Source organism: Panicum virgatum, chromosome 2K, assembly GCF_016808335.1.
Source record: "Panicum virgatum strain AP13 chromosome 2K, P.virgatum_v5, whole genome shotgun sequence".
Taxonomy (NCBI): domain Eukaryota; kingdom Viridiplantae; phylum Streptophyta; class Magnoliopsida; order Poales; family Poaceae; genus Panicum; species Panicum virgatum.
In genome coordinates, this window is record NC_053137.1 from 12,522,200 (window position 1) to 12,534,380 (window position 12,181).

The window sequence follows — 12,181 nt, forward strand, 5'->3', positions numbered from 1 at the left end:
ATCTCATAGTACTGCGTCGATAAGGGAAAACGGTTAGTCGAGTATATGACTTTTTGTGCTCTTCTGAATTATGATACGTTGTACTATATCCTGCTCAATAACAAATAGTTGGTCCTAATGTGGCCACTGTTTAATGTCAAGAACTTAAGATGCACGCACAGGAACTAGAAGCTCACAATTGGAATCCAGATTGCTTATAGTTCTTATTGTTTCTTCCTTGTACTGTCCATTATGCAACCTGCTATATTGAGTCCATGATCTTTGGACTTTGACTATTTGTGGCCTATGTGTATAATAGTAGAACATAAAATAGTCACAGTCTCTTCTTTTTATTTGTGGCCCCGTGAGTATGCTTTGTTTGTAGATATTATTATATTTTTTGTTATGCTTTCTTCAATTTATATGTTCCTATTTGTAGAATTAGTCGTGGAACGCATTGAATAATCCTTCCTCCGGACCATGAAACTCGCCGGCGGCCCAAGTGGCCATCTTCGTCCCCCAGACCTGAGCAGTGAGTGTCTTGTAGTACTACTGTATTGGACTTATTATACGTATCAGACTATATTCTATGTGATGGACTTGTGTTATTGTATCGGACTCGTGTTATGTACTTGGACTTGTGATATATGTGATGGACTGTGTATTTGTATCGATTGCCATTCTCGTAATTGTCAATTATATGTGATGGACTATAAACTGCCTGTAATGACCTGCATTCATATATATTTCTGTCGTATTTGTATGGAAAACAGAGAAAACAGAAACAAAAAAAGAAAAATTCACCACTTTGCCGAGTGTTTAAGCCAAAACACTCGGCAAAGGGGCCTGCCCAGGTCAGCAGCGCAGCAACTTTGCCGAGTGCTAAAGTACTGGCACTCGGCAAAGATTTGAAAGTTTGCCGATTGCCAGCAACTCGGTAAAATAGCCACGTGGGCCGCACCCTGACGCGGGCACTTTACCGAGTGCCATAATCCAGCACTCAGCAAAGCGGCCACATGGCGGGCCCCCCGGCACGGGGACTTTGCCGAGTGTCGGACTAGGACACTCGGCAAAACTCAAACTTTGCCGAGTGTCTGCCGTTAGACACTCGGCAAAGCGCCGGACCAGGGGTGGCGCCACGTGGCTTTATTTACCGAGTGCCAGGGCACTCGGCAAATCCTTTGCCGAGTGCCCGTGATACGACACTCGGCAAAGTCCGCATTGCCGTGGGATTCTTTGCCGAGTGTCGTTTGCCGAGTGTTACACTCGGCAAATACTTTGCCGAGTGTAACCTGTCCTTTGCCGAGTGTAACTGACACTCGGCAAGTTTGGAAATCCGGTAGTGTTGGTTCAGTTTCACAAAGCTGTAGACGGTAAAAGTCAGTTTGGTCTATCTCCTCCATATACAGAAGACTCAGAAGGCAAGGTAAAAAACCTGTATGATCAGTTGGTTCTACCCCCCAAAACTCTTTTTGAAGTAAAACCCCCAAAACTCTATACCAAAACCAACATGGAGGCAACTTGTCAGGTCTTGCCACATGAAGCCTTAGGTTTTCTCAAGACAGAAAAATAGATATTCACAACAAGATTAAGCACATAAGGAATAAATGATTACTACAAGCATATGCACCTGAACGTACTTGCCCATAATCATTCAGAAATATTTCTCGCATGATTGTTTTGCGCGACAAATGCCTGTCCAGCAATTTGAATTTCCGCCAATATAATCGTTCATCCACAAGGAATTCATCATTCCTGTAGGCACAAGTACTTAACATAACATGAATAGTGAGCTCACATAGTAGTTTTTAACGCCTTAACGGTGATCTTGTTTGCCATTAAGGTATGACTATGAGAGCTCAAGTCAACGAATGCAAACTGCACCCACTGCTCTTTCCCTTCCCCTGATGGCAGTAAACAACCTGCAGCTGCAGGCGCCTATTCCTGTCAGATTCCTAGCAACTTGACAAAATCAGCACATAAAGTTTCTGACAAACCAACCATTTCACATTCAGTACAAAGTGGCATTTTACATTCGTGCACAATGCGAAATCTTCGTCTTTTAGACTAGTGAGGATTTGAGCATCGCAGCGCCCCGAGTATCTTAATATCAAAACAAAGGTGCAGTGAACAGGGCTGGTCAGATGGAGAAGGGGTGATATCAAGCATCGCCAGCACATTTACATGACCTGAGTGAGTAATTATACAGAATAGATATGCACCATGGTCTCCTAGCACAACATTTAAGATTAGGGAACATCACATCAAACTATCAAAGGACTCCAGCAAATTCAGAAAAATATGGCATTCAGTCAGATGACCTTAGCCAAGGCAGCATTGGAACACATTGAGTAAAACATGATGTGAGGCCATGAAGGTTGGTCACTATTTTTTCATGGAAACCAGAGTACATATAACTTGTTCTTCAAAAAAATCTTATCAATATTTATTTTGTATTATGTGAATTGTGGAAGCGTATATTCACCGCTAACTCAAACATCAGATAGTTGGTCTACAGGATATAACAGTCCAATCTGAATATATAGCAGTCAGGCAAAAGCAAGAAGTCAATACAGAAAACATCTCTGCACAACTCTACTACTATATACTGATCCTTCAGCGCGGTTGCTGCTGCACAAACTCCAGATAACAAACAAGCTAGTGTCTTTACAAAATAAAAATACTTTCTTCAAAAAACTAGTATTCTTCCCTAATCTTTAGCTAATGCGAATTGACACAACTCATAAGTATGCTCGCCATCAATCAGCTTAATAGTTTTTTGCATAATTTTGATCTTTGTATGCATGCATTGTTTAAAGTTTCCCAAAAAACTTAATCAAAGTTAAAATATATTTGATGATTTTAGTTAGTTCAGCAATGAAGTTACAATGTCGACATAAAAAAACCCTTGAAAGAGGGAATTCAACATGAAATAAGGAAGAGGAATTGAAACATGAAGCCATGAACAATGAAAGTCTAGAAATTCTAACCACAACAATGCTTATGCTTGTGATGAACTAATGAACTGCTAAAGAAACAAACTTCCTGACATGCTTACCTTCTTCTAGTGCCATATTGCTAGGACCACAGCAATAACGAAAAGTATCAAGAGAACGGCATTTCCACCAGGCAAAATATCTTCAGAAGAATCAGGTGATCTAAAAGATGAAGCAGCATAATCAAAACTGGGATCAATATTCAACAGACACTAAGAAACAATTATGCTTGAATATCATATGGAGTCTACAGAGTCCAGATCAACAGTTTGAAAACTTATGCTACCCCAACCAATTCTAAGACAATGATAAATTGCATCATCCTTTACAAAATAACAAGTGATTGTATAGTGCAAAAAAAGTGAAACGAATTATCAGCAGGCTAATTTAGTAGGCAAGAAACGATATGACTTAAGTGCCCTGATTCTTGAAGTGGGAACACGAATTATTCCCTTCACAAGAAATAAAGAACCCTTTAGCTACTCAATCAACAAGCACCGATTCTGACGGAACAACTGATTAATGTTGCAAAGGCAATTACTATACACTTATTTGTCATCATTTCAGAATTCACCATAATCCTTATTGTTTCATTTGGATTAGAACAATCCTACAAATGTTGACAACTATAGATTGCATTTTCCAGCTTACCTCTTTCTCTGCTGTGATCGATGAATCCAGGCCATGACTGGAGGCAGGATCCCAAACAAGAAGCAGTTTGCGTAAACCCCAGCAAAATCCAATGCCCTGAAGAAGGCTCCTGAGAAGGCTCCTAGAGCTACATCTTTTTTACTTTTACTTTGAGAGGTCTTGGATGTACAAATTTGACTCTTTATTATCTCTAACTACAAGGTTATGCAGATACAAAACTATCTACACTGATTGCATTTCCAGGTGTCCAAGATGTGAGTTTTGACTGTCCTTTTTTTATACTTAATCTTAATAAACATTAACAAGATTACACTTTCATGAAAGCTTTTGTATAGCTGATCAAAGTTTCCAGCCATATAAATTTTTTCATAGTGCCGAACTTAGTCTTAGTGGTTCAAAATTTAAACTGATTCTTGACAGTTGATAGGATTCCAAAGAAGAAAGGATGGAACAAGAAATATTCATGTAAACAAACTTGTTGGATATGATCTCCAGGCCCCGATCCAAAGATCGGGCCAAATCCCCTTTGATCGCGCCCTGATCGGGGGGCGCCCAGTCATTATGGCTGGTGGGCCCCCGTCGCCTGCGCTATATAGAATAGGAGGGGGGCCGGGGCACGGACGCCCAAGTGGACCGCTGCCAAACCCCTCTCCCACAAACCCTACCGATCTAAGGGAGCGCAAGGCCGACGGGAAGCACCCCAGCGCCGCCACGACGTTCCCCACCGACGCCGCCGTTCCCGGCCAGTGTCGGGTACCGGCCCGAAGGGTACCGGTACCCTCGCGCCGCCCATCGTCGCCGCCGGATCCACGTCTCGCCAACCCGGACTTCCTCGCCTCCATCCTCGACTCCATCGACGCCATGGCACCCGCGGGGTCGAGCTCCTCTGCGCCCCCTTCCACGGATGGCTCCAATGCTATGACTTATGTGAATGCCATTCCTGAACTGGATGGCAACAACTATGGGAAATGGTACCAGAAATTGGAGATAGCTCTGGCGATGGCCAATATAGATTTGGCCATCACAACGCCAGCTCCACAAGAACCAGAAAAGCCCGTAAGGGCACAGAATGAAGAAGCTGCTGCTTGGGCTATCCGAGGAGAAGAATTATGACTCTGCTATGACGAGATATGATGCTGACAAGACACGTTGGAATGATTCCAACCGCAAGTGTCTTATGGTCATGAAGGGTTCCACTTCAGATGCCATCAAGATGGCGATCCCAGATTGTGACACCGCTTCAGAATATTTAGCAAAGGTGAAGAGTCAGTTTACTGGTTCTTCCAAGGCTTATGCTGCCATTCTTGCTGAGCAGCTTATCACCAAGAAATACACTGGCGGGTGGCATCAGAGAACATATCTTAGAAATGAGCCACATGGCCAACAAGCTTAAGACAATGGACATGCCTTTGCCAGAAAAGTTCATTGTTCAGCTGGTCTTCAAGTCCCTACCAAAGGCGTTTGAGGCATTTCATGTCAACTATAACGCTTTTCCAGAAGATTGGGGTATTGACAAGCTGATTGGCATGTGTGTTCAAGAAGAAGATCGCCCTTAAGAACTCCAATGGTGGTGAACTTGCTTTTCAAGTTCAACACAAGAAAAAGAATTTTCAGAATAGAACTTCCAGCATAACAAGAGACCTTTCCCACAAGGCAAGAATCAGCATGAGAGTGGTCCTTCAAGACCACCTCCTCAGAAAGACTGGGAAAATTTTCCAGTTGAACAAGACTAGTGCCTGAAGTGCAAAAAGAGAGGGCACTACAAGAGAGACTGCCCAGAATTCCTGAAAGAGTTATTAAGAAAGGGTGAGGACACCATTACTTTTGTAGATGAATCCCTGTATTTAAGTTATGACAAATCCACTTGGTGGATTGATTCTGGTGGCAACTACTCATGTTGCTAATTCTTTACAGGGATCAAGTATGAGGAGGACCCTGCCAAGAGGCGCAAGAAGAATTAAAGTTGCAAACGGTGTAGAAGCTGAAGTCGAAGCCATTGCAGAATTTCATTTAGAATTACATAGTGGCTTTGTACTTTGTTTGAGAGATGTTCTTTATGTACCGTCTTTGCAACGAAACTTAATAAGTGTGTCTAAATTAGATGATGACGCTATTGCTTGTCATTTTGGTGATGGCAAGTGTAAGATACAAGTTAATTCAGAATGTGTTGGTCTTGCCTTCCGACAAGACAAATTATATTGCTTTCATTATCTGAGAATGTGAATGCAGTATGTTCTGAGAATAAAAATGCCTCCTCATATGAGAATGTTACTAAGAAACGCAAACGAATTGATGCAATTTCGTCGAAATTATGGCACTGTCGTTTATGCCATATTTCGAGGGGGAGAATAGAGCGCTTAGTGACAGCATCAATTCTTCCACCGTTAGAATTTTCAGATTTAGAACAATGTATTGATTGCATTAAAGGAAAATTCGTTAAGAACATAAAGAAAGGTGCCAAACGAAGTGCGGGAATTCTAGAAATAATTCACACAGATATATGTGGACCATTCCCTGTCACTACTGTAGATGGTTATGTTTCTTTCATAACATTTACAGACGGTTACTCGCGTTATGGCTACATTTATCCAATTAAAGAACGATCAGAAGCATTGGATAAATTCAAAATATTTAAAGCAGAAGTAGAAACTCAACATGATTTAAAGATTAAGATAGTCAGATCCGACCAGTGGGGGAGAGTACTATGGTCGACACACTCCCTATGGCCAAGTTCCAGGACCTTTTGCAAGGTTCCTTATGGAAAATGGCATAGTTGCCCAGTATTCTACACCAGGGCGAGCCTCAGCAGAATGGAGTAGCAGAAAGAAGAAACCGTACCCTGATGGATATGGTCAGAAGTATGATGAGCTACTCCACGTTACCGATTAATTTGTGGATGGAGGCGTTAAAAACCGCCATTTACATTCTTAATCGGGTGCCAAGTAAATCGGTGCCGAAAACACCGTACGAACTATGGACAGGAAGAGAACCCTCGCTTAATCATTTTGCGTATGGGGCTGTCCAGCTGAGGCCAAAGTGTTTAATCCGAACATTGGGAAGCTAGATCCCAAGACAGTCAGTTGCCATTTTATTGGCTATCCAGAAAAGTCTAAGGGATATCGCTTTTATTGTCCCGACAGACACACGAAGTTTGTAGAAACAAGACACGCTGCCTTCTTAGAAGATCAGATGATCAGGGGGAGCATAGTAGCCAGAAAAATCGACCTTGAGGAGAAGCGGGTATACGTTCCCACTCCGATGATTCAAGAGCCTTATTTCTCGTTACCTGTGGGTTGTGGCACCGATAGAGCAGGAAACTGCAGTGCCAACACCTGCTGTCAGTCTACCTGACATCGCAGTGCAAGAAACTGCGGTGCCACCACCTGTTGTTGGTTCTCCTAGCTTGGCATTAAATGGAAATGAGGACCCTGTTCCTCAGGACCAAATAGAACCCGTTGCCATGGATGAGGGGGAGCAACAACAGCCTCCTGTGCAAGAAATACCAGTCGCAGTGGCCCCGAGAAGGTCACAAAGAACTAGGAAACCAGCTATTTTTAAAGACTATGAAGTCTATCATAGTGAAGAAATACAGAATGAGGGTGATCCCACCTCTTTTAAGAAGCCATGAAAAGCGGCCAATTCATCCAAATGGTTTGCAGCCATGGATGAAGAAATGATATCCATGAACACCAATAAAGTTTGGGACTTAGAAGAAATTCCCAAAGGAGCCAAAACAGTAGGCTGTAAGTGGGTCTACAAAACGAAATGTGACTCCAAAGGGAACATAGAAAGATATAAAGCGCGGCTCGTGGCAAAAGGCTTCACGCAAAGAGAAGGAATAGATTACAATGAGACATTCTCTCCGGTCTCATGTAAAGACTCTTTCAGAATAATAATGGCCTTAGTGGCACATTATGATTTAGAATTGCATCAGATGGATGTGAAGACGGCATTTCTAAATGGGGATTTGTATGAAGATGTCTACATGGCACAGCCCAAAGGTTTTGTCATGGAAGGCAAAGAAAATTTAGGATGCCACTTGAGAAAATCGATTTATGGCTTGAAGCAAGCCTCGAGGCAGTGGTACTTGAAATTTGATGAAACAATTAGAAAGTTTGGATTTAAAGAAAATGAAGAGGACAATTGTATTTATGTCGAAGTTCAAGAACGGAAAATTTATTTTTCTCATCTTGTATGTGGATGACATTCTGTTAGCTAGCAGTGATGTTAATCTACTACTGGAGACAAAGAAATTCTTGTCCTTGAAATTTGATATGAAAGATCTTGGTGAAGCTTCGTTCGTCTTAGGAATTGAGATTCACCGAGATAGAAGAAGAGGGGTTTTAGGATTATCACAGAAAGCATACTTAGAAAAGATATTAAAGAAATACGGTATGCATGCGAGCAAGCCCACACCTGCTCCAATAGTCAAGGGCGACAGTTTCGGGAAACATCAGTGTCCCAAGAACCAGTATGAGCTCGAGCAAATGAAGGCAGTGCCTTATGCTTCAGCTGTCGGAAGCTTACAGTATGCACAAGTGTGCACACGCCCTGACTTAAGTTTCGTTACCCGGGATACTTGGCAGATACCAGAGCAATCCAGGCATAGAGCACTGAAAAATGGTAAAGAAAGCTTTGCGCTATGTGAGGGGCACAACTGGCCTCATGCTAACATATAGAAAATCAGAAACTTTAGAAATAGAAGGATATTCAGATTCAGATTTTGCAGGAGATGCAGATGATAGAAAGTCAACATCTGGATACATCTTCACTCTTGCAAAAGGAGCAATATCATGGAAAAGCTCCAAACAGACAGTTACAGCATCCTCCACGATGTATGCTGAATTTGTGGCATGTTATGAGGCCTCGGGGCAGGTCACATGGCTAAAGAAATTCGTACCCGGATTGAAAGTGGTCGACAGCATAGAAAAACCACTGAAATTATACTGCGACAATGAGCCAGCAGTATTCTATGCTCATAACAACAAGTCGAGTGGTGCTGCCAAACACATCGACATCAAGTTTTATGTTGTTAAGGAGCAAGTCCAGGATCAAACTATTTGTCTAGAACATATCAGAACGAACAAGATGTTAGCGGATCCGCTTACAAAAGGCCTACTACCCAATGTGTTCAGAGAACACTTAGCCGGCATGGGTTAAGGGAAAGCCTATGATTCCTGGACAAAGAGGGCCCTAGAATGAGACTCTGTTTCAGACCAGAAAAGTGATTGTGGCTGTTAATCTGACAGTAATAACTGTCATGACAAGGCACGCCCTATACACTGATCTGCGATGGGATTAACCAAACTCAGATAAAGAACAAGAATAAGAAAATGAGAGATCAAGGGGGAGAATGTTGGATATGATCTCCAAGGCCCGATCCAAAGATCGGGCCAAATCCCCTTTGATCGCGCCCTGATCGGGGGCGCCCAGTCATTATGGCTGGTGGGCCCCGTCGCCTGCGCTATATAGAATAGGAGGGGGCCGGGGCACGGACGCCCAAGTTGACCGCTGCCAAACCCCTCTCCCACAAACCCTACCGATCTAAGAGAGCGCAAGGCCGACGGGAAGCACCCCAGCGCCGCCACGACGTTCCCCACCGACGCCGCCGTTCCCGGCCAGTGTCTGGTACCGGCCCGAAGGGTACCGGTACCCTCGCCGCCCATCATCGCCGCCGGATCCACGTCTCGCCAACCCGGACTTCCTCGCCTCCATCCTCGACTCCATCGACGCCATGGCACCCGCGGGGTCGAGCTCCTCTGCGCCCCCTTCCACGGATGGTTTGCACCTTCATCTCCATACCTTCTTCTCTCTCTGTTGTACTAGAACTAGGATGAAACCCATGTTTATCTACTAGAAATATACCCGTACTCGATCTTGTATGCCTAGATGTCGATCCAGTGTAGAACTCTAGAATCTTTGTAATAACAAAACTATATCACTGCACGTCTAAAAATGGCAACGGAAAAAAAATGGAGCTATACATCATTAAGTAAACTAGGTTTAGAGTTTGGAAAGAAAATCCCACACTTCAGAAAAAAATGGCAGGTTGTGTTGAAAAGATAATGTGCATTTGTCAAAATAAGAGACTTCCCTTTTCTATAGCCAGAAGGTGGGTCAAAGACTCTAGACTTGAGAGCAGAAAGGGTTGGTTCATTCTGCCAAAATATCCATTTGTCTCCATGTTGCTTGAAGCTGTTCTGGATTGTAATGGAACTACAGCTACAGATTTTAGTGGACGGCAGCCACTGGGCTTTCCTTGGAATGGTGCCTGCTGCTGCGAGCGGGTGCAAAGGGTGTCGTAGCACAGAAGGCAATACACACTGATGGCTACACCCATAGGTACATTTCTATCCCATAGGTAGGCAGTCAATAATGCTGGCTGCAGCTTTGTTGTGTGCATCTTCGGTAATTAGTTCAGTTTCACAAAGCTGTAGACGGTAAAAAGTCAGTTTGGTCCTGTCTCCTCCATATACAGAAGACTCAGAAGGCAGGCAAAAACATGTATGATCAGTTGGTTCTACCCCCAAAACTCTTTTTGAAGTAAAAGCCCCAAAACTCTATACCAAAACCAACATGGAGGCAACCTGTCAGGTCTTGCCACATGAAGCCTTAGGTTTTCTCAAGGCAGAAAAATAGATATTCGCAACAAGACTATAAGCACAAGGAATAAATGATTACTACAAACATATGCACCTGAACGTAATTGCCCATAATCATTCAGAAATATTTCTCGCATGATTGTTTTGCGCGAGAAGGGCGGGCCCTGGTGCAGCGGTAGAGAGCCTACCGTCTGTAACCGGAAGGTCCCGGGTTCGAGCCCCAGCCTCTGCACATTGGTGTGGGTTAGGTTTGGGGCTTAAAGACAACCCTTCCTCAGACCCCGCACAGTGCGGGAAGCCTACGGCACTGGGTACGTCCTTTTTATGATTGTTTTGCGCGACAAATGCCTGTCCAGCAATTTGAATTTCCGCCATTAATCGTTCATCCACAAGGAATTTGTAACATCCCGTATTTTTACGGAATGTTATATTCTCCAAAAATGTGAATTTCAAAATTTTTGTGCTAATGCTGTAGTAAATCCACCTAAGTAGTATTTCTATCTCTCTAAAATTCCTAGTAAACTAAAATTTTGTTTTCAAATAAGGATAATTATTCGATTGTGTCATCTCGGTCCCTAAACTTGTAAATCGACCGTTTAGGTTTTCAAACTTGTTTCGATTGTGTCATCCCGACCCCTAAACTTAGAAATCACCTACAGATTCTTAAACTTGTTCAACGCCTCGTGAAACACCATGAGCAACGCCCTCATGGGCACGTACTTCAAATGCGGGAGCTCGTACCGCGCGCTCGACGTCTTCCGCACCATGCCCGGCGGCCCCAGCCTCTTCTGCTGGAACACGGTGATCGAAGGGCTCGGCAATGAACAGCCACGGCGAGGACGCTGTCGCCGCGTTCCGCGACACGGTCGAGGGTGCGCGGAACTGACGGCAGCACGAGGTCAAGCCGAACGCGGTGACGTTCGTGGCGCTCCTGTCAGCGTGCAGCCACTCGGGGCTGGTGGCAGCGGGCCGAAAGCTCTGCGCCGACATGCTGCCGGAGTGCCGGTGCCCGGCGTGCCGCCCCAGACAGAGCACTACGGGTCAACCTCCTGTGCCGCACGGGCTGCGTCGACGAGGCCGCGCGGCTCGTGCGGACGATGCCCGGCCCGCCCAACGCCAAGGTGCTCGGAAGCCTCCTGGTCGACGCCCGCGCTCCGGAGCGGCAGGAGGGTAGCGTCAGGCTGAGCAAATGGGCGGCGCGGTGGATCTCGGAGCTGGACCTCGGGGACGGCGCCGCGTACGGCCTGTCCAACGTGTACGCGTCGCTGCAGCGGTGGGATCGCGTCGAGGAGCACAGGAGGGTGGTGCGCGCGGCCGCGAGACACGGCAAGGGCAAGCGCCGCAAGCAGCCCGGGCTTGCTCGCTGTGACCTGGCCAGCTCCTGCACGAATTGAACAAGGCGATATGGCGCGGCAGCAGGGAATGAGAGGTACTCGGTTCTCCGTGGTTCACGTCGTTCAAGGAATCAAGTTGTACAGGATTCACGATTCAGTCGCGTATCCTCAAAGGCTCAAAGTCAAAGCTGACTAGGATGCCGCAAACCTGCTCATCGGTCTCAACAGATGCCAATCGTTTGAGGATAAATAAAAAGAAACATCGAGAGGAATAATATATCATGTGCAAACAAATATTTTCGTGCAAACCGTGCAAACTTCAATCTAGACTACTGGATCAACATCCATAGGGCACGGGGAATTGAGTAATTTTGCAATTAACTGCCCACCCTTAGATTGGGTAATCACACTTTTGCAAATCCCTCCTCCCACTCCTCCTGCGCCCCCTTGGATGTTGATCCGGTGGTCCAGATTGAAGTTTGCACGGTTTGCATGGAGAGATTGGTTTGCACCTGTTATGTTCCCAATATCGAGAATTGGCGTTGTACTGCACTTTGGGCTAACCTAGAGTTCGGGCTTATGCAAAAATCGATAGCAGTGAAATAATTCTGGAAATCTT

General features: G+C 44.8%; 1 long non-coding RNA gene across 1 annotated transcript; it reads right to left on the reverse strand.

Annotated features, from left to right (window-relative positions):
• Positions 1-2,887: 2,887 nt before the first annotated feature.
• On the reverse strand, positions 2,888-3,743 carry LOC120667132. Its single transcript, XR_005672080.1, has 2 exons — positions 3,627-3,743; positions 2,888-3,137 (listed from the first exon to the last, which is right to left on the reverse strand). It is a non-coding gene; the product is annotated as an uncharacterized LOC120667132 (long non-coding RNA).
• Positions 3,744-12,181: the final 8,438 nt, after the last annotated feature.